Source organism: Rhinatrema bivittatum, chromosome 3, assembly GCF_901001135.1.
Source record: "Rhinatrema bivittatum chromosome 3, aRhiBiv1.1, whole genome shotgun sequence".
NCBI classification, from domain to species: Eukaryota; Metazoa; Chordata; class Amphibia; order Gymnophiona; family Rhinatrematidae; genus Rhinatrema; species Rhinatrema bivittatum.
Window position 1 is genome coordinate 359,284,805 of NC_042617.1, and position 25,367 is coordinate 359,310,171.

At 41.9% G+C, this 25,367-nt stretch overlaps 1 protein-coding gene across 2 annotated transcripts in view; it reads left to right on the top strand.

The window, feature by feature from the left end:
• The window catches only part of RNGTT (RNA guanylyltransferase and 5'-phosphatase), a 1,209,919-nt gene that overhangs the window by 452,514 nt on the left and 732,038 nt on the right, over positions 1-25,367 (top strand). The gene's annotated exons all lie outside the window — the stretch shown is intronic.

The window sequence follows — 25,367 nt, forward strand, 5'->3', positions numbered from 1 at the left end:
AACATTAGACGGGTCCAGATTTAAGATTTTGGCGCCCATATGCAGGACTATACAGCTAGGGATCTTGATATTTGGAGCTTTAGGCAGTTGCCTATGTTGGCTATGCCTAAATTCAGGTTTGACTTCAGAATTGTAGTAGATATCTACACACACTTGAGATTTCTGCTTAAGATAGTTTTGGTATGCTATCTTAACCAATTTGTCCTTCTAATGTTTTATCTTTGCTTTCATACTGTAGGAGCAAAACAGTCCTCTGTAGTATAGACAATAAAAGAACTTCTTTTGATATATAATTTTTAATCTTTGTACTCTGTTGACACTGAATTAATTAGATTTCCAGTTCATTTTAAAATTCATTTTTTTTCTGCATATTTATTTTGATCGGTTTTTTTTTCTGTACAATGAAGACCTGTGAAAAGGCCTTCTTGCTGATAAATGTTGTACTCTGTATTGCTATGCATTGTCCCATTTACCAAATTGGTAAAGCTCTAGGACTGAGCCTTGAATTTATTAACTATGTGTAAAATTTAAGGAAAAAGTAAGGACTAGTAAGAAAAAATGTAGCATGAAAAAAATACATTTCTTAGCATCCGGTTAGGGGAACCAGAACAAGTGGGTTATGCATCTCTACCAGCAGATGGAGACTGAGCAAGCTGACATCACAGTACATATACCCCTGCAGTGACATCAGCCCGCCAGTATTCTCTGTCTCCAGCAGATGGTGGACATGCATCTCCCTACTGGGGATTGCTTCGTTTTAAGAAAAGGAGAATTCAGGGAATATACTCGTCCAGCTGTCCTGCGGTGATACTAAATGGTCCCTCCCACGGTTGAGAATTCCTGATGTGATTTTCACGATTCTTCAAATGCGTTGGCTGATTCTCAGTTGGCGTGGACTTTGCTGCTTGAGCAGCTGAAAGGCAGCAGGTGCAGGAAGCCGAGTGCGGTGGTGACGGCAAGTGCCCTCTCCCCCCACAGCCAGAGAAAGCCAGGTAAGGCTGAGCTCCGGTAAGTTTAAATAAAAAAAAAAAATTATACAGAGACTTACAGGGACTTAGACGGAACGGCTTCCTCCCCCCCCAATCTCCGTGCTTGGTGCGCCAATCCGACATTCTTCCTGCTCCATGGGAGGTCGAGAGACGTGGGCAGGTTGGCGGGTTGAGCAGCCTCTTTAGGCTAGGCCCCACTCGAGGCTTTTAGTTGCAAGCCACGTGGTAGGCCGAAACGGCTGTTTGCGCACTTAATAAGGCAGCTGTCTACAGGATTGTTGATCCGGCATGTGCATCTAGCTGTGCATCCAGTTGTGCACTCCATTTTTGGGCATACAGTTGGGCCTTGTCTGTGTGCCTATGATAAGTGCTGTTTCCCCGCACTCAAGTGGTATTGTGCGCTTTAGATTTTTGTGTGTTTACCCTTTTTGGCTGCTTAGGTAAGAGCCTAGGTGTTTGCACTTAAGTGTTGGATGCCTAATTTCTGAGCACCTAGTTGAACACGTAATAAAAAAAAAAAAAAAAAAAAAAGCTAGACATGCCTCCAGCCGCCGCTCAGCACATTGTCAGCTATAATGGCACCTGTACCTAAAAAGCCTAAGTGTCTTTCTCTTTGCACTGCTTGTCATATTCGGGCACCTCAGCCTAGAGTGCTCACTGATTTGAGCCAGTGCTATTTGGAGGCTCAGGGGGAATGGTCTTCCTCTGATTTCACTAAGCCTAGTTCTTCCCAGCCAGATGTGGGTCTGGGTAAAGACGATTCAGGTGTGGGGTGCCTGTATTTGGTTCTCTCCTAACTGGTTCCTCAGCAGGGGATGGTAGCCCAGTGAGTACTCCTCAGGCTCCTCTTGGTCTGGGTTCCTCTACCTTTCCAGGGGTTGCAATCCTTTCTTCAGGCGCAGTCCTCGGCCCTGTCCCCTCAGACAGAGGTGTGGGTGGGAACCTTGCCTGGACTTTTGGTTAAGTGTTGGAGCATCCCTATCGTGGCAGTGGTACCTCCAGTAAAGATCCTTATGGCACGGATGATGACACCAAACCTGCCTCTCTTGAGGAGGGTGAAATTCCCCCCCGGGTTAGATCCGTATAGAACTATGTTGCGGTTCTTTCATAGGGATGAACTGCCAGCTCTGATTTCCCAGACCTTGACCATGCTTGGAGTCCCTGGGGCAGAGTCAGTGTCTGAGCCAAAGAGAAATCCCATTTTTGTTCCCGTGCGTAAAGCCTCTTGGTTTTTTACCCATGAAGGAACCCATTCAAGAGATGATTGATCTTGAGTGGGGCGCCCCAGAGGCTAATTTCAAAGGGGGGTTTGGATTTTGGAAGGCCTGTACCCTCTGGATCCAGTGGTAAGAGAGCACTTACATTTTCCTAAGGTAGATGCACTTGTGTGTACATTCTCCAAGCGGACCAATATTCCTGTGGAAGGAGGAGTGGCTTTGAAGGATGCTCATAATAAAAAGACTGAGACTATCCTTAAGCAAGCATTTGAAGCCATGGCAATGAATCTGCAGATCGCTTCTTGTCATTCCTTGGTAATTCACTCCTGTTTGCTTCTTTCCCAGGAGATCAATGACTCGGGGGTAAATTCCAGGGCAGTTATGGAACCAGCTGCTGCTTTCTTGGCAGATGTGGGCTGTAATTTGGTCGATACTTCAGCCAGAGGGATGGCTTCCATAGTGGTGGCCAAGCATCAATTATGGTTGAGAAATTGGTCAGCCGATGCGACCTCCAAGGCTAATCTCACCAAGTTGCCCTTTCACAGATAGCTTTTTCTTTGGCAGTGAGTTGGAGAAATTAGCCAGTAAGTGGGGCGAATCTCCGGTTCCTCGTTTGCAGGAAGATAAGCAGACACACTGCTCCCTTAACATGAGAGGTCATGCTAGAGCAGGGGTGGGCAGTTCCGGTCCTCGAGGGCCACAAACCAGCCTGGTTTTCAGGATATCCTAATTAAACTTAAGACTTGGTTATTTAAACAAGCATTCCCGCAGAGCTAAGAGCAGGTAGAAAGTCAGTCACTTATCATCCATTTACCCCAGCATATTTCACATAACTTGTTATCTTATTTACTGTTATTTTTCATGGATGTTTACTGTTAGTTATCTATTTATTTTTATTTATTTATTAATTGTTATTTTATCTATTTATTATTACTTCTTAATTGTTAACATTATTATATATATTTTCCTGTTATTTGGATTAACCATGTTCATTGTAAACCGCTAACTTGAAGCGATAGTTACTGTTCATTGTAAACCGGGGTGATATGTATATTATACAGGAACCTCCGGTATATAAATCCTTAAATAAATAAATAAATAAATAAATAAATAAATAAATAAATAAATATCCTAATGAATATGCATGAGAGAGATTTGCATGCACTCTGCCTCAGTTGTATGCAAATCTCTATGTCATGCATATTCATTAGGATATCCTAAAACCTCGACAGGTTTGTGGCCCTCGAGGACTGGAATTGCCCATCCCTGTGCTAGAGGATCCCAGTGTTTTTGGCTTTACAGAGAAGCATCCTTTCAGAGGACTTGATCTTTCGATAGGTCTGAGTCCTTTCATCACCGACAACCCAGAAGAAATGCAGGCTCGGGTAGTGGAACCTCCTGAACCTCCCAATGAAGTTTTTCTGACCTTTCCCCAGGAAGAAGTGGGAGGTATCTGGAGGTTACTGAGGTTTGCGGAAGTCTGATCACCTGTTTGTCCTTCACAGAGGTCCTAGACAGGGAGAGCCAGCCTCGTGGGCTACAATCGCTTGCTGGATTAAGGAGGTAGTCACGGCTACATACGTGGATGCTGGGAAGCTGTTACCTACTCGGGTTAGGGCTCATTCCACTTGGGCTCAGAGAGTGTCATGGACAGAAGTTAGATTGTTGTCTCCCATCAACATTTGCTGAGCTGCAATGTGGTCCTCCTTACACACCTTTTCCATGTTTTATCATCAATATGCAGGCCTGGGAGGACACAGCTTTTGCACGATTGCTTTTGACATGACCACGGGCAGCCTCCCGCCCTATTTGGGAGTAGCTTGGGTGCATCCCATTTGTTCTGAATTCATCTGACTGGACACTAAGAAATGAGAAATTACTTCTTACCTGATAATTTCCTTTTCTTTAGGACTGTCAGTTGAATCCAGCGTCCCTCCCTCGGCTGCTGGATGGTTGCATATTGATCCTCCCAATTGCTGACGTTTTACTGGGCTTACTGGTAAGTGTTACACCAGACCCTAGCCTAGTGTTATTACTTTATCTGAGCTCAGTGTTGCCAGTAGGCTGAGTATTGACATGGTTGTTTGTTTTTTTATCAGGTTTTTTTGCTAGTCTGTCCACAGTTGCTTTTTTGAAGAGAATACTGGTAGACTGGTGTCATTGCAGGGGTATATGTACTGTGACTTCAGCTTGCTCAGTCTCCAACTGCTGGTAGAGGTGCATAACCCACTTGTTCTGGATTCATTTGCCTGTCCTAAAGAAAAGGAAATTATCAGTTAAGTAGTAATTTCTCATTTTAGAAGAAACAACATGATATTGAAATTCACAGGTGGCAATTTTCAAAGCCATTTATGCACATAAAACCTGGTTTTATGCATGTAAATTTCCTAATATTGATCTGGTCTAAATGTGTGTAGCATAACCAGGTTTTGCACTGAGGAGAGGTATTCCAGTGGTTGGAGTTAGGGCACAGTTGGCACGTATGTCCATATTTTATTTATTTTAAAATCTATTTGCTTAAGGTACTCCCTCCAAGAGGAGCTGTAAATGTACACAAGTGAATGTGTGCATGTACTCAGCCAGTTATCTGAGTATTTTCAAAGTGAACTTATATGCAAATGTTTATTTTGAAAATACTAAGTAGAAGTCTGCATGAAAAATTATTACTGCAGGTACCCTCTATTAAGGAGGCCCAGTTAATGGAAACTCAGAAACAAGCTTTCTGTATTATCGGACCATTGTTGTGGAAACACTAAGAAATATTGATATTTGAAAATTTCTCAAGCAGTTGAAAGCATTTTTACTTTATAAATTTTGATAGCATTTCATGCTGCAGCATTAGCTCAATTTTTCTTTAGCAGTATGGATTGTTTAGATTAATTTTTTCTTATTTTATTATTATTGATATGATTTTATTATATTTTACATTGTTGTAATCAGCCTAGCATGGGTATGTTTTATAGGCAGAATAAAACTTTTATTTAATTAAAACAATTTTTTTTAGATATTTATTTGTTTGAGTGTTTTATATACCATTCTTTCATGTGAAAAACACTAGTTCATAACTGTGTACAGGGTTGGCACTCACAAACAAAAAGGTGAGTTACAAAAGTGGGCATGCACACAGAGAGAACAAGGTAAACATACTAAACTAAGGGTGTACTATATAGGCAGACACATAAGAAGACATATAATATGTTATCGTAGCCAGAGAAAAGGGGGTATAGTTTGACACATTTCAGATATCTGAGTGAATACATTTTGGATATCTGAGTCAAGGTGAATTGGCTGAATCAGCCAAACCATAAGCAATAGTGAATAGCCATGTTTTCAGATCTTTCTTAAATGTCTTATTGTCTAATATTATTCCCAGATTCTCTAGCATTGAGTTCCAAATCTTTGGGCCAGCAATTGAAATCGTTCAGTCTCTAGTTTGAGTTAGACAAGAATTTCTTATGGTCAGTATTTCTAGAAGGTCTTTATTCTGAGATCTAAGAGGTCATTTGAGAATATGTGGTTTAAATGTTATTCCCGTCATGTCGTTTGGATTAATGTTGCTGAATATTCTTGTTAGAACTTTGTATAATATTCTTGACTGAATCGGGAACCAATGTAATGCTATCAGAGTTGAGGTAATGTGTTTGTATTTCCTTGATCCAGTTAAAAGTCTGGCTGCGGCATTTTGCAGAAGAGGTAGTGGTTTTATGTGACTAGCCGGAAGTCCAAGAAGTAGGGAATTTCAATAATCAAGGTTAGGTAATATTAGAGATTGATGACTGTTCTGAAGTTTACTGTGCATAGTAAAGGTTTCAGTCGGCTTAGGATTCATAGCTTGTAGAAGTCAGATTTGATCAGTTTGCTAATGTGGGCTTTCATTGTCAGATTTTCATTGATTTGAGCTCCAAGATTTCTTACTTGAGTTGCGGGGATTAATTGGTGATTTCCAAGATCAATACCTGGAGGAATGGATTTAGATGGATTTTGGCTCAACCAAATTATTTCAGTTGTTTTCAGGTTCATTTATCTTATATTATATCATCCAGTGTTAATCCTGTAAATCCTCTCTCATGTATTTCAGTACATCTTTTGCCTTTTTTATTAGATTCACCTTATTTTATAGTATCCATTTTTAGTCCTGTACTTTATTCCCACTGTATTTCAGTATATTTTTTGCCTCGTATTTCAGTATATTTTATGCCTTGAACTTTAGAATATTTTACGCCTTGTATTTCAGTATTTCTTACGTCTTGTATCTCAGTATATTTTATGCCCCGTTCTTCAGTATTTTCTATGCCTTGTTACCCCTGTACCATCTAGCCGTTATTTATTAGTGATGCCTCATTTTGTCTTAATCCCCTTCCCCTGTGTATTTTAGTACCCTTCCTCCCGTGTTACCTTCCTCCAGCCTCCTCGTTCATATTACTCCTTTTATCCTATTTTCCCCTACCCCCCCCTTGTTCTTTGGTTCCACGTTCGTTCCCTTGTTTCCCCCACCCTTGTTCTCTGTAATACGTTAAGTTACCTGTAAACAGATATGATGTACCCACGAATGCCGGTATAGAAAAGTTCTTAAATAAATAAATACATTTGTGCAAGTTTTTCTTTTATTGTGATCATATATTCAGAGATGAGTGCTGTTTTCTCAAATGAATTTTTTAGGGGGATGTAGAAGCGTAAATAATTTGCACAACGGCAGCATGTATGTATTGAATAGGTTGTGGTAGCGCTGAACCTTGTGGCACACCTGTTGTGCATTGGAATGTATTGGATATGTGATTGTCAAAGATCTATCTGCGAGGAATGAGGAGAACCATCTTAGTATGTTACTGCTATATGGACAGTTTGAAGATTACCTGCATTGCTGTGATTGAAATGTTAGTGGTTTTATTATGTACCCGCCAGACTGTGGCCTTTACAGTGGAGATCTATGGTTGTTGTCATGAATAATGGTGAGTTATGATGAATGAATGAATTCAGAAAAAAAGCTAAGGCATGGTCTGTGGTCACGTCTTCCCTTAGAGTCTCCTTGGCAGAGACACTCGGTTTTTCTGACCCATCTACCTGAACCGTCAAGTAAGGACTATAAGTTGTACACCCTGGCCTCTCAGTGCTATCCATTGTAAATTTGATTAATCATAAGAACATAAGAATTGCCATACTGGGTCAGACTAAGGGTCTGTCAAGCCCAGCATCCTGTTTCCAACAGAGGCCAATCCAGGCCATAAGAACCTGGCAAGTACCTGAACATTAAATAGGTCTGAAGCTACAATTGCTTATTAATTAATAGCAGTTTATGGATTATTCCTCTAGGAACTTATCCAAACCTTTTTTAAACCCAGTTACACTAACTGCTGTAACCACATCCTCTGGCAATGAATTTCAGAGCTTAACTATGCGTTGAGTGATTCAGCTGTGATTGTAAATTACCTTTGACCAATGTCTGTAATTGTTAATTAAAATTGGTTTTGTAATCTGCACTAAGGCCCCTTGTGGACAAAGGTAGAATATCAAATGTCTATATATAAATAAAATAAATTATGGAATTTATTTATTTGATTTTATATTCTGCTTTTTCAGGCAGTTCAAGGCAGATTAAATTCAGGTTCTGTAGGTACTTGTTGTTGCATTCTTGATCATTTCAAACATAAGAATGCAGATTAGTTTGAAAATAATAGCCTACATGATTTTCTCTAGCAAAATCAGAAATTCTATGTTGAACATCTTTCACAGAATACAGTTGAATCTGAGAAAAAAATGTAAAGCAGTCAAGTCATGTTTTTATTAAGAGCTATGTCTGATGGACTGCTGGTGGGAGAATAAAGCAAAAGAAATGATTCTCTTATTATTCAAATGACTTGTGGGCCTCTATGATGCCCTTAAGGAAGTCTGTTGACCCCAGACAAATACAACTGCACCTGTTGAGTGTAGATGGATTCAACTTTTCTCAGCAGCAAACGGGAAACACACTTAATTAGAATAATTCCTGACTAGTCATAATAGGTACCTCTGGCAAATAAATGTCTTCCTTGCCTCCTACTTAATCCTAGGTCACTTTGATTAGAATAGTTTCATACACCGTATAAAATTTTTTAGGTTATTTTTTGATGCATTTAAAACATAGATTTATCTCTGTGATTGGCTTGGAAACTTGGGCACTTAATCGATGTATTATAAATATGAATCCTGCCGATGTTGTATCGTCTGCGTCAGGGGGTTACAAACATCTGATGTCTCCAGTAATTTGCAAAGTCCAATATAGCTCATGGTTTAAGACTTGTACTTAAATCAAAAAGATAAAATAAAATGAAAATCTTTTTCAATAAAGGAACATGAAGCCCGAATGACTGCAGCTCTGTCAGCTGGCGTTTCAGTGTTCTCGGGAAGTGAATACACAGAGGGATATTTATTTTAAAAAATGGATGAATACTTTGATCAAAATTTCAATACTACAATAAAGAGTCCCATTCAGTATCAATATTTAAACCATGTGGAGCAAATGGTATTTAAAGAAAATATCCAAAATTGTTCCCTTGTGTTCAAAGAAGCCACATGATTGCCTCCTCTCGGGGAGGCAGCAACTATAATTCAATGATGCCCCATTTTAGGCCACTAAAATGGTGAATGTGTTCAAGACCGTGAGGTACCATAGCTGCTTGAATGTTCTTAGTAAAAAGACAGCGCTTATGTTCAGCTAGATGAGCCCTGATCTGTCTTTTGGCTCTTCCTATATAAATCTTTGGACATGGGCAGAAAATAAATATACTACAAAAGTGGAACACCAGTCAGTGTTGTCTCTTAGATGGACTGTTCTGTTGGACCCTGGGACTTGCCACACTTGTCCCATGATGGTCTTGGTGCAAGAGAAGCATTATACCACAAGCCAAATGTCTAATGTTCTGTGTTTAGCCTGCTTATGAATCAGGGACTTCAACATGAGATTTCACTACATAGTCACGTACATTTCTGCTCCCATGAATACACTATAATAGGAATCTTAGAAAAAATGGAATGTAAATGTAGTATATCCTTAGCTATCTGCTTGCAGAGTTTCTCTTTGAAAATTCCACCGGGACACGTAATGTGCGTATAGGGTACATGTCTGAGAGTATACGCAGGGATTTAAAAATGTAATCTTTGCATGCACATAGCCTCTCCTACACAGACTCTGCCTACCTTTTCTCATAGATAAAAGTGCGGGGGGGGGGGGGGGGGGGGAGGGGAGGGGTATGGCACAATGACTATCAGTAATAATGTTCATGTATTATACTATTTCTTGCCTTCCTCTTTGCCAATATCTGCCCCTGCCTTACTCCATTCCCTAGCATTTACCCTGTCTTAACCTCTTACCCAGCATCTGTCCCCTGCCTCCTCTTTGTCACTATTTGCTCCCTGCTTCACGCCACTTCCTCCACTCTTTGCCAGTATCTGCCTCATTTCCTTCCCCAGGATCTTCATTTTTATTTATTTATTTAAACATTTTATATACCGGCATTCGTCATGGACATCATGTCGGTTCACAGTAAACGGGTTAAGTTTGGAAATTACATTTTAACAGGGAAGTCAAAACTGGGAGAGGGGGTAACGATCGGCAGCTAAGAAAAGATAGGGTAAACAACAAACAAGGTACCTCGCGGAGAGGAGATTAAGTAAAAAACATAGTTCCTCAATATGAGAAATAGGGAGTAGACGTATTGTGGTCTACAATGGCACGGATTGGTGAATTTTTAATCTGGGTAAGCTTGGTTGAACAACCATGTTTTCAATTTCTTTTTGAAGTTGTTCATACAAGGCTTGAGGCGTATGTCAGGTATTCCAGTGAGTGGGGCCTGCAATCGTGAGAGCACGGTCACGTGTGGAAGAGAGATGGGCTGTTTTTAAGGAAGGCACAAGTAGGGTTCCAGAATTTGCCGTTCTGGTGGGTCGACTGGACTTAGGAGTTGTAAAAGGGAGGTCTAACCAGTTGGAGTTGTGCGTGTGGATTGCTTTGTGAATTATGGTGAGTGTTTTGTAGATAATACGTGCTGTTATAGGGAGCCAGTGTAAGTCTCTGAGGATGGGGGTGATGTGGTCATATTTGCGGGAGTTTGCAATGAGTCTCGCTGCAGCATGTTGAAGCATTTGTAGGGGTTTAATGGTGGAGTAAGGGAGTCCAATGAGTAAGGCATTGCAGTAGTCCAATTTGGATGTAATGGTGGCTTGGTGACTGTACGGAAATCATGGGTGTGTAGGAGAGGTTTAAGTTTTTTGAGCACATTAAGTTTGAAAAAGCAGGCTTTGAGTGTAGCGTTGACGTAGTTCTTCATACTTAATTGATGGTCAAGGATGACTCCCAGGTCTCTGACAAAGGGTTGTGTAGAGGGGAGGTTGATTTTAGTAGAATTAGGCAGGGGAGGGGAAGCGGATGAGTGGGGGGAGATGAGTAGCAGCTCAGTTTTGTTTGTATTGATGGCCAGGTGAAGATTAATGAGCAGGGAGTTAATGGCTATGAGGCATTTCTCCCAGTGTTCAAGGGCGTCAGCGAGAGAGTTCTGTATGGGGATGATGATCTGGATGTCATCAGCGTACAGGTAGAACTTAAGTTTAAGGTCAGAGAGGAGGTGGCACAGGGGAGCGATGTAAATGTTGAAGAGGGTGGGAGAAAGTGAGGAGCCTAGGGGGACTCCCTGCTGGAGGGGTTGTGGGGTAGATGTGGAGTTCCCGATTTTAACAGAGAACTTTCTGTTAGAGAGGAAGGAGTTGAACCAGGCGAGAGCTAGACCTGAGATGCCAATGTTTTCCAGACGGGTTAGAAGATGATGGTGGCTAATAGTGTCAAAGGCTGAAGAGATGTCGAGGAGGGCAAGGAGGTAGCTGTGGCCTTGACCCATGCCTCGGAGGAGATGGTCAGAGAGGGAGAGAAGTAAGGATTCAGTGTTAGTGTTTCTGGAATCCAAATTGTGATGGGTGGAGGATCAGGTGGTCTTCAAGATAAACCATGAGTTGTGAGTTGACGACTCTTTCTAATAGTTTGGCCATGAAGGGGAGGTTGGAGATTGGGCGGAAATTGGAGGGGTCTTTAGGGTCGAGTGAGGGTTTCTTGAGGAGGGGTCGGACTACTGCGTGCTTGAGTGCATCTGGGACGGATCCGTGCTCAATGGAGCAGTTGATGATGTCTGCAATGGCTTTGACTATGGCGTCAGGAACGGCTAGTAGTGCTTTGGAGGGTATAAGGTCTTCAGGATGGGAGGAGGGTTTGAGCTTTTTGAGAATGGCATGGATTTCTATGGAGGAGGTAAAGTCCAGAGCAGGCATTGAAGGTTGGCTGGGGGTGGGAGGAGCAGGCAGGATGGGTAAGGGACTGTTCGATGGTGGGGGGAATCTTGTTAGGAGGGTAGCAATTTTGTTGTAGAAGTATTTGGCTAGTTCTTCGCATTTGGCGGAGGCATCGTTGTCAGGTGTGGTAGGAGGGATGGGGTGGTGAGACTTGAGACATAGGAAAAGAGTGTTTTGGGGTTGAATCTGAGGTCATGGATTTTTTTGGCGTAATAGTCTCGTTTATGTTGTTGGGTGGCGATTCTGTAGCTGTGGAGAGCTGATTTGAAAATGGCAGAGTTTTGAGGGGTTTGGTCTTTGCGCCATTGTCTCTCCTTTTGCCTTAGGGTAGTTTTTAAGCTTTTGAGTTCTGGAGTGAACCATGGGTTGGTCGGCTTTGAGGAGTTCCTTATAACTTTGTTGTGAATTGGGCAGAGTTTATTGGCGATGTCTCCTGTGAGTTTATTCCAGGATGCAAGTGCTGTCTCTGGATCTGAACAGTTTAAATTGGTTAGAGAGGTGGTTAGTGCATTCGACATTTCGGTACTAGTGGGGAATTTTCTGAATGTTATAGTCTTACTATTGTTGTTGTTGCTGGGGGGAGGGGTGTTGATGGAGAAAAGGCCCTCTATCAGGAAGTGGTCAGACCATGGTATAGGGGTGGAAGTAGGATGGTTGGTGGCTTGGATGGCAGAATTGATGAACATTAAGTCTAACATGTGTCCAGCTTTGTGTGTGGGGGATGTTAATCCTAAGGCCTGTATGGATTGTAGTAGGGATTCACATGAGGTAGTTTGGGGGAGGGAGTCGACATGGAGGTTAAAATCTCCAAGGATGATGGAGGGGATGTCAGGTTTTATCCAATCTATGATGAATTTGATTAGGGGAGAGGGGTTAGCTTCTAGGTAAGTGGGAGGGGCATATATCAGACAGATTTGCAAGGTGGCTGATCTGAAGAGTCCTATTTCTAACCTGGGTGGGGTGGCTAAGGGGATGGGTTTGAGGTTTAGAGATTTCTTGGCCGCTAGCAGGAGGCCTCCCCCTCTTTTTTTGGGTCTGTGGATTGAGAAGATTTCGTATGTGGAGGTGGGGAGTTGGTTAATGAGGACCGTGTCGGAGTCTTTAAGCCAAGTCTCCGTAACAGCACAGATGTCGGGCTTGCAGTCTATGAGAAGGTCATTAAGAATAGGAGTCTTTTTGGATAGGGATTGAGCATTGAAGAGTATAATGGAGAGGGTGGTGAGGCCGAGGAACTGAGTCAGAGGAGAAATTAGAATAGGGATTAGGGATTTGCGAGGTGCAGGGGGGAAGAGACTGTTGGGGGGAAGGCGTCTGTGGAAGGGAGTGTGAATGCGCCGGATCGGATATGATTCCATGGTGGTACGTGGAGCTGGTTCACTGGAGGGGTGAAGTTGGGGAGAGCGAGGTGGGGAATGAGATAGGGTGCACAGGGAATACTAATTGTAATAAACAGTAGCAAATGGCAATAGACAGTATTAAGCAGTAGTCAAATGGTAATAGACAGTAGTCAAATGGCAAAGCAGTAGCAAATGGCAATAGACATTAGTAAGCAGTGGTCAACAGTAATAATGATAATAAGTAATCAACAGTAGTAATGGCAGTAAGTAGTAATTAACAAAAGCTGCTTGTTGTAGTAGACAGTGATAGGCAGTATGTTACCTTGTTACAATGTAGCCTGTTACAATTGTAGACAGTAGGTGTGTTATCAGAAATGCAGAGTAGACACGCTATTAGGTGAGGGAAACGAGGCAGTAGGAGTTTATATTAACAGTGTTAGATACAGAGACGGTGGTTCAGCTAAGTAATGATGGTAGTACCGGACTGTGGAGAGTAGACAGTAGTCATGAGGTAGGTTCAGCCAGTCCTTCAGTGGTATCTGGGTAGGCTGGGTGGTGCAGGCCCCTTGTCCTGGTAGATCTGCGATAGTGGCGTATGGGTTGGAGACCTTGAGGGAGCAGAAGTGTTGTCACATGCATCTTTTCTCCCCTTCTCTCACTTCCTCCCCCGGTGCCTGTCCTCCTGCTTTTTCCTCTTTGCCAGCATGTGCTCCCACCTCTTTCCCTTCCCCAGTTCTCCCGTATCTGCCCCCTGCCTCCCCACCGCCTTCCCCTTCCATAGTACCTGTCCCCGCCTCACTCCCTTACCCGGGGCAGCAGGGGCAGTATGGGCTGAGGCTGTTTAGAGTGAATCACTGACGCAAGGGGTAGTGAAAGCCCTAAACTCTCACCTCAGTGCACCAATGCAGTCCCTGACCCACTGACAAACCTTTGCGCTACGGTCTGATCCTCATCCTGCTCCAGACGTGTTTTTCTGGCTAACAAGCAGTTTTTTTTCAGCAGGAGTGATGAGGGTGCATTTTGCCGCTGCCACCCGCCCTGCATTGTTCAAAACTCATGGCTGGCTCTTCCTCTCCTTGTTAATCTTGTGCATAGTGAAATCAATGAGGACAACATGTGCCCGCCACAAGCTGTGAATGTGCTCACAGTCACAGTGCAGGTAGTGAGCATCAGATCAGATGGCAACTTCAGAACACCCTCCCAGCACTCCTGCAGTAGTTTTGTTTTTTTTTTTTTTTTTTGGTGTGTAGAGGTGTTTCAATAGGATGCCATCAGTTTAGAGAACTTTTTCAGTTTATAAAATATGGATGCTCAAAAGATCTGAACATGATTATAAATAGTAATAATAAATCAGTTTCTCTTTTTTCTTCTCTTTCCCTGCACATCTTGACACTGAAGTTTGAAATGAATAAACTTGGTGTATTTCAGTGCATATCTTTGCTCCCTTTGTTTGGAAGATGTTCCAATAAAAACAAATAATTTTTATTATAGTAATTTGGAAATACTTTGCCTCACTTTTTGAGAAACTTCTAACATAGAAACATAGCAGAAAGAACCAAATGATCCACCCATTCTGCCCAGCAAGCTCTTGCCAGTATCTGCTGCATCCTGTATCCTGACCACCAGCTTGATTATACTGTGTGAGTTTGTTCAGAAAGTTAATGTGTTCGGCAGTCTTCGCACAGGGCTTAAAAAAAAAATGTCCTGTGTATGCTCCACCTAAGTCTGTGCTCCAGTGTTGCAGTTTACTCTGGTTCCATAACTGAAGCATGAGGCATCACACTTAACTGTGTGTGTAGTATGAATGAAATAACTGGACTGGAGCCTGAAATTTAAAATTCATTCATACCATTATGGTCAGATGGGAGCCAACGGGAAACTGCCACTGAAATGATATGATAGGTGATTTTTAATTGTTTGCTAAAGGTTTGTTTTCTGCTTTACGCATATTGTGGTTCTGGATATATCACATGTATATGCATGTGCTTTATTTTTGATTGTTTTTTTATATACAGCTTCAACGTGCAGATAGGAATTTGTAGTTTGATACGTGTCCGGAGTTAGGAAAAACTGCCATTGTAGATTTTTTTTTTTCAATAAAAGGAACACTAAACAAAGAATTATCCATTATTAGCTGTTCTTTAATCTATAATAATTCAATGTTTGTGCTGTTTATATGTAGAACAACAATCTTACATACATAGCATTCACCTAAGCAGTATCTTCAGCAAAGGGAAACTTAATAAAATGGTTTTAAATAGTTAAGTTACAAAGCTATAAGGCTCAGCATTCCTAAATTTGGACCCAGTTTAAGGGCTTGTTGAGTAATTTTTCAGAACTCTCTCTCACCACATAATACTCCTTCGCCCCCTTGATTTAGAATTTCACTTTGACGGCAGAAGAAAACAGATTTTGCCAGTCATGGATACTGACAGCAGCATATAGCAATTCCAAGCATGAGATGGTGAAATATTGATGCCATAGCTGTAAGTTAAGACATATAAAAAGATTATAGAGTTCTACCACCTGAAACCTGTTATTCCACCTGTCGTTATCATTGCACATAGAAAAATGATATCATAAAACCACTGTTCAGCTTTCAAAGCTTTTTCACAGCAGAGGGAAATGCATTAATTTGAAGCCCATCAGACCTACTAACAGAGAAACTCAAAATATTTTACCTCTTGTAACAGCTTTTTCTTGGAGCCATGTTTAATGAAACCAAGATGGCAGCAGTTAAACTTCTGCTGTCAGAAGAAAAGTGCATATTGGATCATTAGTCTAAAACTCAACTTTTCAGGCTTCAGGGCTGCAGGAAGGTTGGGGAATCTTGTAATGACGTTTCTATTTGGAAATGCAGATGTCAGCTGTATGTGCTTCGAATTGCTAGTAATAATACCACAGGCTACTATTTTAGCCTGTGCTAGTTCCAGAATCATTAGAGCCGTTAACACAGTGGTGGCATAGGCTGTATTAACCAAGTCTTTCAATCAAGTCATATACTTACACATATCTTATGTGGGTGCATTTAAATTATTCAGATTATTCAAAGTAGCACTTTAGGCATAGAAGGAGACAGAATACGCTGATGGTTTTCCATTTCCAAGAATGTTTGACATGTTATTTTTTCAAGGGAGGCATTTTGTACATACATAAACCTTTTTTAATATGCTGCACAAGAACTTCATCATCAACCAAAAAAGGTTCAATAAATTGTCAACTTCCAGTTCATTAATTCCCCCCTACACCCTGCCCCTCCATTAGTTAATATAAAAGCTTCAAGAAATAGGATTATTTTTATATTTGTTTGCATTTATGAGTACAGTGATAAAATGTCTAGAGAGACATTAATATTCTTAAGCTTTTTGAGCTGACAGCTCTTCAGACTGAGATGTAGTTAATATTAGTTTATTGGTTCCTTTGTATAGTTTTTGAAGTGCTTTGAAAATCTGAATAAAACCAGTCATCAGAATGACGAGTATGTCCATCACTTATTTATCAACCAATTTAATTTACTTAAGGCAAACATTTCCCATTTTTCCATATTATGCTTCTCACACAGATGCTCCTTGTGGTCTAGGGCAAGTCACTTTATTTTAAAACATTTAAAGGTGAATTTTAAAAGCCCGATGTGCGCATTAATTAAGGGATGCACGAATATATATTGGCTTTACGCACGCTGAGCAGATTTTAAAAGCTGTTTGTCTGTGCGCATAAATGCCGCTGCATGCGGATCTTGGAACTTCTCAAGAAGGGTCTGGGCGGGGCATGAGCATTTTGAAACTTGAAGCAGAAATTTGTGCGCCGCTTGGTTCTGCCTGATGCGGCCAAGCTTGCTCACCTCCTAGCCGGCCGGACTTCCTGCTTCCCTGGAGGAGGGCGGAGCACCTCCTAACACTTCACGGCGCTTCGCGGCCTACCCCGCGGGTGGGAGGCCTGGGCTCACGGCCGGGACGCTGCTGTCTCTTTGAGCTCCGCCTCCTGGACTTCCCTGTGTGCGCTTGCGCCATCGCAGGATGTTTAAAGGGACCAGGGCGGGAAGCCCTGATCCCGCCCCATGAATGATGTCATCCAAGGTGGGCTATTTAAAGCTTCTTCTGTCCTCCACTCCTTGAGTTAGCAAGGAGTTCTCTGCTGCATTCCAAGCTTCTCTAGGATTTCTTCGTGCAAGAGATACTTCTTTTTGGACTTTCTTCTTTCCAAATTCTTCTTCTCCGCAGGACTTCGATTTTGCTACTCTGACCATACTAAGCTGCACATTTGGACTTCTCTCCACCCTCTGGGGCTACTCACTCCTAAAGAAGCTCTAGGTACCCACTCCTCGGGGGCCTCTCGCTTCTATTCAGCCTCCGGACTGTTCAAGCTTATTTCCGGACACCCGCTCCTTGGGGGTCTTGTCTGCTTCTTCCAGGTACCCTCTGAACCAACTAGGTACTCGCTCCTCGAGGGTCTATCCAGCACCGGATAGCCTGCACCCTGGACCCTCGGATCTCTCTCCATTACCGTAGGATGCTACCATCGCTACTACTCCGTGAGTACCTCTACGCTCAAGTTCTCCCCTGCCTCACCTCCTCAGGTTCCGGCTTTGCTGTGCTGCGGAGACCATACCGAGCTTCTACCACTGAATTCCCGGGTCACTCTGCTTCGCGGACCTCATCTGGCCCGACGTCTATCATTTGGGTGAGAGCTTCTTCTGCATTTCTCCAGAGTCTATCAGGAACCTAGCTGCCTTTTCACAGGACTTCGGTTTAGCTACTCTGACTGCTTCTAAGCTGCATGCTTAGACTCCTCGCTACCCTCTGGGGTATCTCGCTCCTGAAGAAGTTCTGGGCACTCGCTCCCCGGGGGCCTCTTGCTTCCATCTACCCTTCAGGGTTTTCTACTATCTCAGACAACCGCATCTCGGGGATCTCTCTTCTCTTTTCAGGATCATCTGCACTCCTCGAGGGCCTACCAGCTCAGAGTTTCCTGCACCACGGACCTCGGGTCCCACCTTCATCATCTACCAAGAGGATTCCTGCACTACTCTTCAGTGAGTACCTCTATGATCCAACTCTTCATTTCCACCCACCAGGTTCAGCTTATCCCGCGCTGTGGAACACTACCAACCTTGTACACCTGGGTGAGACTTCAACATCTGAGACTGTCTGAGCGTATTGACATCTTGCTGGACTTCAGTGCCATTCCTTCCTGCACAATTACCATCCATCTACAGCAGTACAATAAAGCTTTTCATCTCCAGTGTCTGCTTTCTGAGTCTTGCCTATCGCTGTGGTTCCCCACGGGGCTCCTCCCCGTGGGAGGAGTCATCACCACTGCGACTAAAGGTCCACACTATGCCACAAACCCAATACCGTACTCAACCATATTTGAGGGGTGCTAACTGGAGGGGTGTACAGGGTGTCAAACCAGGCAGGGGGGATTGAAGGACTTATATGTTAACTGGGCTAATTGGGGAGGAACTGGTAAAATAGGCAATGGCGTTGATCCGAGTCCCTTTTAAAATTTTCCTAATTACGCGGTAGAAGCAGCTTTTGCGCACACAGTTGTGGTTCACTTAAAATTAGGTGCAGTTATGCACACTGCCAGTCAATTTTATAACGTCACATATATGTGCGTATGTTATAAAATAACCATGTCCCTGGATGTGAGACAATGAACACATGTATATGTTCGCCCACGCGCTACTTTGAAGGTTACCGTTCCTTAGTCCACCAATCCAAAGAACTGTTCTCTGCGGAGTACCAAATAGATACATGTTCATTGGTTTGAAAAAATAAATACATGTAAAATATTAGAATAAAACAATCAATAATAAAGTCTATTTGACATCTAAAAAGCTAAGCAGTACATTGTGAAAAGGCCTATGCAAACAAAAATGCTTTTGTATTCTCTCGAAATATGGAATAATCAAGCAATTATTCTATGACAGTTTATTCCACAGTGGTGGAGCAGCTGCTACAAAGGAATGCTGACTGCTTGAGTGGTGGGAGTCTCAAGAAGCATCATCCATTGAGAACATAAAGATCTTGCGGGAGTATATATGGAATTCATGTTGTGAATGGTCTCAGGAATGGTTTCTTGAAGGTCCTTGAATACTAGTGGAAGACTCTTAAATTGGATTTGCTGTTGCCACAGAAGGCCAGATAATACAGAAGTGATATGGACATAGTAGGATATACCAATAATAACCCTGGTGGCAGCATTCTTGACTAATTGGATAACCTTTTGTAATGATTTTGGAAATCCTAGATAAAGCAAATTACAGTAACCTATTTCAGAGAGACCACACACTTTTATGACACTATCGAACTCAGCAGAATATAGCATTGATATGGAGTTATGAAGTAACTTAAGTTTATATAAGGCAGTATGAATCGAGGCTTTGACTTGAATCTTCAAAGATAAATTAGTGTCAAGATAGATACCTAAATATCTCACCTCTGATTGTATTGGGTTAGTTATATTATCTATCTGAAATGAAGGTGGTCAGGGATTGCAGAGTGGCTGACCCAAAAAGCCTTAGTTTTTGCCATATTCAACACAAATTTGTTCTTGAACATCCATCTTTTGACTGCAGGGAAAAAAGACAAATTTGTATTGGTAACAGGAAAAGCAACTGAATGTCTTCAGTTTAAATATACTATTGAATCTGTAGGGAGGTAATTAATGTAGTTAGATGTAACAAATGTTAACAAGAGCTACAAAGAGCGCAGAGCCTTGAGGTAATAAGGGAGCCCAAGCAGATGCAAAGCCATTGACCTTTACCTGTTGATATTAGAAAAGAAAACCAAGTAAGAATGGGATGACCAATGCCTATTTCTCTGAGCCTGAAATGAGTCTACAGTATCAAATACTGCTGTAATGTCTAAGAATCCCATTAAATAGTTTGGTTTTTTTTCATTGCATTGTCTTCACCCTCCATTGCCTCAGGTACAATTTAGATTGTAAGTCCTCTTGGACAGTGAAATAATTACAGTACCTGAATTAGAACTCACTTTAGCGTGGATTTGGAAAAAGGTGAGTAATTAAATCTACATCCAAGTTACCTTAGTTGAGTGCACTTCAGTAGAGCATGTCTCTTCTTTTGGCTTGTATTTCCCCCTTAGGAGCTTTTAAGCATTGACTTTTGTTTGTTGGGAGGAAAAAAAAAAATCCCCATCTCGATCACTTTCTGCATTATGCTTTTTACATGTATCTACTTCTAAACCACAGGCTATGTTATGGATAAATATAACTTTGACCCATTGTTATTGTTCCCTCCTCTTGTTCCATGCTTTAAAAATAAAAACTTGAACTATTGAATCTGAGTGCAAGGATCCTCTGGTTTCCTTACCAAAAAGAATGGGGAGGTTTTGAGAGAGGTTTTGAGAGAGGTTTGAGTTTGACTCTCCCATGTAGAAGCTGCAGATGAGAAGGGTGAAGGATGGGTTGTTTCTAGTGTGCACATGTATGAGTTGCATGGGAGAGAGAGGGATTGGTTGTGCAAGGGTTTGTGCATGTTGTATGTGTTCATTCAGATGGGGGGTGAGTGTTTCTGGAATAACTGGGGTGATATAATGTTTTCCTTTGGCAGGAAAACATTGGGGTGATATAATGTTTTCCTTTGGCAGGAAGAGGGGGTAAAGTAAATTCTGGGCGGGAGATGTAGGGGAGGGGACCAGAGTGATGCTGGGCAGAGAGAGGTGAACAGAGGGGAGCCAGAGCTGTTGGAAGGGACAGACAACTGTCCAGGGTGCACAGAGTCCGGAGGAGGGAGGGTACCAATGTGCCTGTCAAGGGGCTTGGCCCCAGAACCCCTGAAATCCTATGTGGCCACAGGCACTGGCCCACTTATGTCATCCAGAGCCTTGCCCCAGCCCCACCCTCACTCTCCAACGCCAGCCAAACCTTCCAGACTCCTCAGGGCACCATCCCAAAAACTGAAATGGGGAGATTCTGGGGAGGCGAGAGAAGCATGGGATGTAGCAGATCTAGGGTTGCCAACTGACCTCAGGTTGCCAAACAGGCTGATTTAGTTCTGGTTTTGTCCCATTGCATGCAAGACTTTCTATTTATGATTGTGTCATTGATTTCCCTAAGAAGTACAAATGGGGCAAAATCAAGATTGAATCAGCCTGTTGGCAACAGTAAGTCTGCAGACCCTGTAAAAAATATTACATCCCCTCCCTCCAAAAAAATAAAATAATAGCAGCAACCACAACCTGCAAGACAGCGTTTTACCCCCTAGGAAGAGGATAGAACTGGAGAGGACAGTGGCAGCAGGCTGAGGAAAGGGAAGGCGGTACAGAACAGTGCCGCAGACGCTAGCACACAGTGCAGCGACAACCACTGCCTGAGGCTGGGGATAGTCTCTTGTTCTGGGAAGGCCCAGAGGCCTCCGGCAGCAGCGTGTGTCCCTTCATTCAGGGCAGGCAGGCAATGAAGAAGTTCTGCAGGTCCTGCCAGATCTCTCTGTTGTCATCAGCAGTGGTCAGAGATGATCACGGGTTGCAGCAGCCCTGCCTGAGCCGCAGCAAGGGAAGAACCAGGAGTGGAGGACTGGACTGAGAGGGACACTGCAGGAGCTGAAGCACAGAGCAGAGATAACTGAAGCAGCAGCAGAGTTGGCACGAGAAGCGCGTGTCATTGAATGTGACAGGGTTATGCTCTGTTCCAACCCTACCTGATTCACATGACCCTTCTGCCCTTAAGTAGAAGTTCACTGTTTATAGAGATATGGATTCTAACTTTAGAGTTTTGAACCAGTCTGAGTGTATGAAAATATTTCTTTTATTTCAGATAAAAAAAAGTGATAAAGCATATGAATAACTTTATGAGGGATTACAGTGCTTAAATCTCATTTGAATCACACAGTGCAAAGCTAGAAGTGTGAAAAATGCAACCATAGTGACTGCCATAATAGAGATTGGATAAACATCTACTAAAGACATTTCTCTAGTAAAATAAATGCATTTCTAATACATATCTTGCTAATACTTGCTAGAAATAATAGTACTTAATTAGAAAGGGTTCTCATATGCAGAAAAAGTAAACTTTTCTCACCAGATCTCATGAAGATATTAGCCTGCTATTGTCTGTCAGTCAAAGGTTCCGCCTGCATTGCCTTTTCTCTTTGTTAGCAGTGGTTTAAATAAACAGAAAAAGAGGTAGGGGCTAGCCTGCTCCTTCTCTTTCAAAAAGTTAACAAACTTTCCCCCCTTTCTGAAACAGAGGGGTCTGGAGCTGGAAGGCTTCCCAGCTCATTAAACTTGCCTTCCTTGCCCCCCTTCCGACGGGGCTAGTCAGGAAGAGCTCCCATTTCCTTCTAAACCAGAGCAGAGATATAAGAAATAAGATCTTCTACTTTTTTATTTTTTCTTCTGAACTTCCAAGGCCACAGGTGTCTAATTGGAAAGCTGTCTGTACTTGGAAAGCTTCCCCTAAAGAGGCCCCTTTCTAGCACAGGGCATATGAGAAGCAATACTTATATTTCAATACTAATCTAATGTTTACTGACTACACTGAATATACTAATAAACACAATTTTCATATTGAATAACATGTTTTCTGTCACACGCAGACAGGGCAGGCACAGCATGCTTCTTCATTTTCAATTTTGCAGCTGTGTCACCAGGCCCTGTTTAAGCCAGCTGATTGGCGCTGTGCCTCCCCCTTCATAGCACAAGACTAGCTTACAGTATCCAGTTACTGTTGTAACCGGACACTGTACAGCAAGCTTTAAAACCAGGTTGTCCGGTTGAAAACTGATCAGTTGGCCACCGTATGTAAAGTTCATTGCCAGAGCAGGAGGTATAAATCCCCTGCTTAATAATAATAATAAACTGTCATGAGAGCTCTCTTGGCTAATGCCAAGGGTAGCTTAATAGATGAAATATTTAAATTTTGGGTTTAAAATATTGTACCCATTATTTCCTTAACACTGTTTGTTTTCAGTTATTTTACAGTACCTGAATTACCCTTTCCTGCTCAAGAAAGCATTATGGCCTGATGGGCATTCATTCCATGCTTTAAAAAGTAGTATTGATCGATATAATTGACTTATATTTTTCTGGTATATATCTTCTTTCTGAGAAGGATTACCTAGTGCCTGGCAAATCCTGCTGCAGGTGATTAAACGGTTTGAGAGAGAATCATATAAATTAGAGGGTTTAATATTAGCGTTCATTTACCCAAGCAATTATTAAATAACTGTAGGGATTTTTATGAGCCTGCCCATTTGTACTTATTGAAGTCGCTTCTGAAAAAGAATGAATGTGTCAGCTGGTAGGTGCCTCTCAGTTCACTGGCCGCAAAGTTCATCTGCGTTCAACTCATGAGATGGATCTGTTGAAAAGTACAATATGAAAGAAATTGATTAAAATAAAGGATAGATTAGAGCTGATCCTCAATCATTTCTGGGCTTTAAAATGAGGAGTTGTTGCCATGTTAGTCCACTTGGCCATATATAAATAAAGGTCAGGGAGATGTCGTTCCATTGGACAAATAAAATACTTTTGTGACTGGCTTTTGAGAGCTATGCTTCCTTCATCAAGTCAGTGCAGAATGAGATAGAGGTGAAGTTACCTGATTATATACCATATTTTCTGGTGTATAGGCCGCACCCCTCTCTCAGCAGCCCTTTTCATGAAAAATTCACTAGATATGTCGCATCATTAGATAAGATGCAGGTGATCACGGCAATGGGCTGTGAGAGGATGAGGTGTAACAAGTGAGTGCCGAGCGTTCTGGACGTATGTGGGAGGCATCCTAGGGGAGCGCCAAACGTTAGCGGGCTGCGTGATGAGCAAGCAGCTGTTGGTGAGGCCATGTGGGAAGTGTCCTAGGTGAAGTGCCAAACGTTAGCGGGCTGCATGGTGTATGAGCGGCTGTTGGTGAGGCCATGTGAGAGGTGTCCTAGGGGCGTGCCAAATATTTGCAAGCTGTAAAGAATTGTTTAGCAATAGGAGTGTGCATATATGTATGGGTGGACCAACACGTTTGCAGAGGGATAAGAAAACTGAGGTAAGCAGCAAAATTCACAGCTAGAACTGTCTGATAATTTGTGTGGAAAACAATGTCCCTGTAAAGTCCCTTTGTGTTTGTTTCAGAGAGTTTGATAATTTTAATTCTGAATGCCCTTTATTCGATTTTAATATTTTGATTGTAATATCACCAAGAGAGTGGTCTGACCTGGATGCTGTCCATAGGTGTGTTATCTAAAGTGGTATTTCAGATTAAGAAAGAGAATTGCATATATTCTGAAAATGAGGTTGATGTGTATATTTTAGTTATCCTGAGCAATATTTCTGTTAGAAGCCTGCCAGGTTTAGTGCTTGCTACTCCCTGTTCTGATCCCTTGTTTGGATAATGATTTTGTGGGAATGCATTAATCTACTCTACTATAAAAAAAAATAAATCTTTTAGCAATTGTTGATTTAGTTAGTGCCTAGTTGACCCTATGCATCTGAAACAGATAAATGAAACAGCTGTTTCAGTTATCAGATTGGTTAATCTATTTACAGTTGTTTAAGTGAAATCATAAATAATCAAAGGCTGTATGCAGCTTAGGGTCCACATGACTATTACTTGGTTGCCTTCCTGTTGCCATGCTAGAGTTGTATTAATGGAGCCTTAAATACTCTGAGCAGAGTAAAAAATCTGTGCATGACTGTTAATTATCTTGTTAAGATGACAAATATTCATGTTTAATGAAATTTGGACTATAAATGTAACAACTTTTTATTCACATAAAAACCTAGAACATGAAGGCAGTTATAGACCATACAGTCCATTCAATCTTCCTATCCACATCTCCTCTTCAACTTTATAGTCTCTTCTTTTACGTGCAACTTAGACTGTTACCCATGTATAGATCTAAAAAAGGTAATAAAACTAGTCTACATGCATCAGAAGTGCACATGATGTTTTTGTTTATTTGCTTTCTGGAACCACTTCCTGTTCTGGTGCATTGCACCAAGTGAAAATGAAATGTGAAATTACAGATTTATTTTAACTCCTCAGAGGCCAATAACATAGCACTGGGAACTAGATGATAACTTTTTATTATGCTTTATGACTCATCTGGTAATAAAAGTTTGTGCTGCAGAGATATTTGCTGCTTTAATTTACAAGGGATGGTGCCAACTTGACACAGTTCAGTTGGGTGCCATTCAGCACAAAAAAATTGAAGAGTTCAATTGTACTTCTGACAGTGTTCCTTAAAATTAACTTTTATTCTGAGCCTCATATAAAAATATTTACCCTTTAAAATTGAATCCTTTCAGTAGTAAGGTTTTGACTCAGGCATATAATTTTTTTTAAATTCTGCATTTAATATGTAAACATAATTGCTATTGGCTTGATAGTTTCTCCTGCCTCTTTTGGGTTTCCAGTTCAATTGGATTGGATCGCTACTAGGCTTTGACAATATAAGACTTAATTCATAACTTATTTCCCCCTATTTTTAGTACACAGTCCTTTTCTAGTCCAGCCATTATGCAGCAGTTATTGATCCAGGGTCCACAGATCAC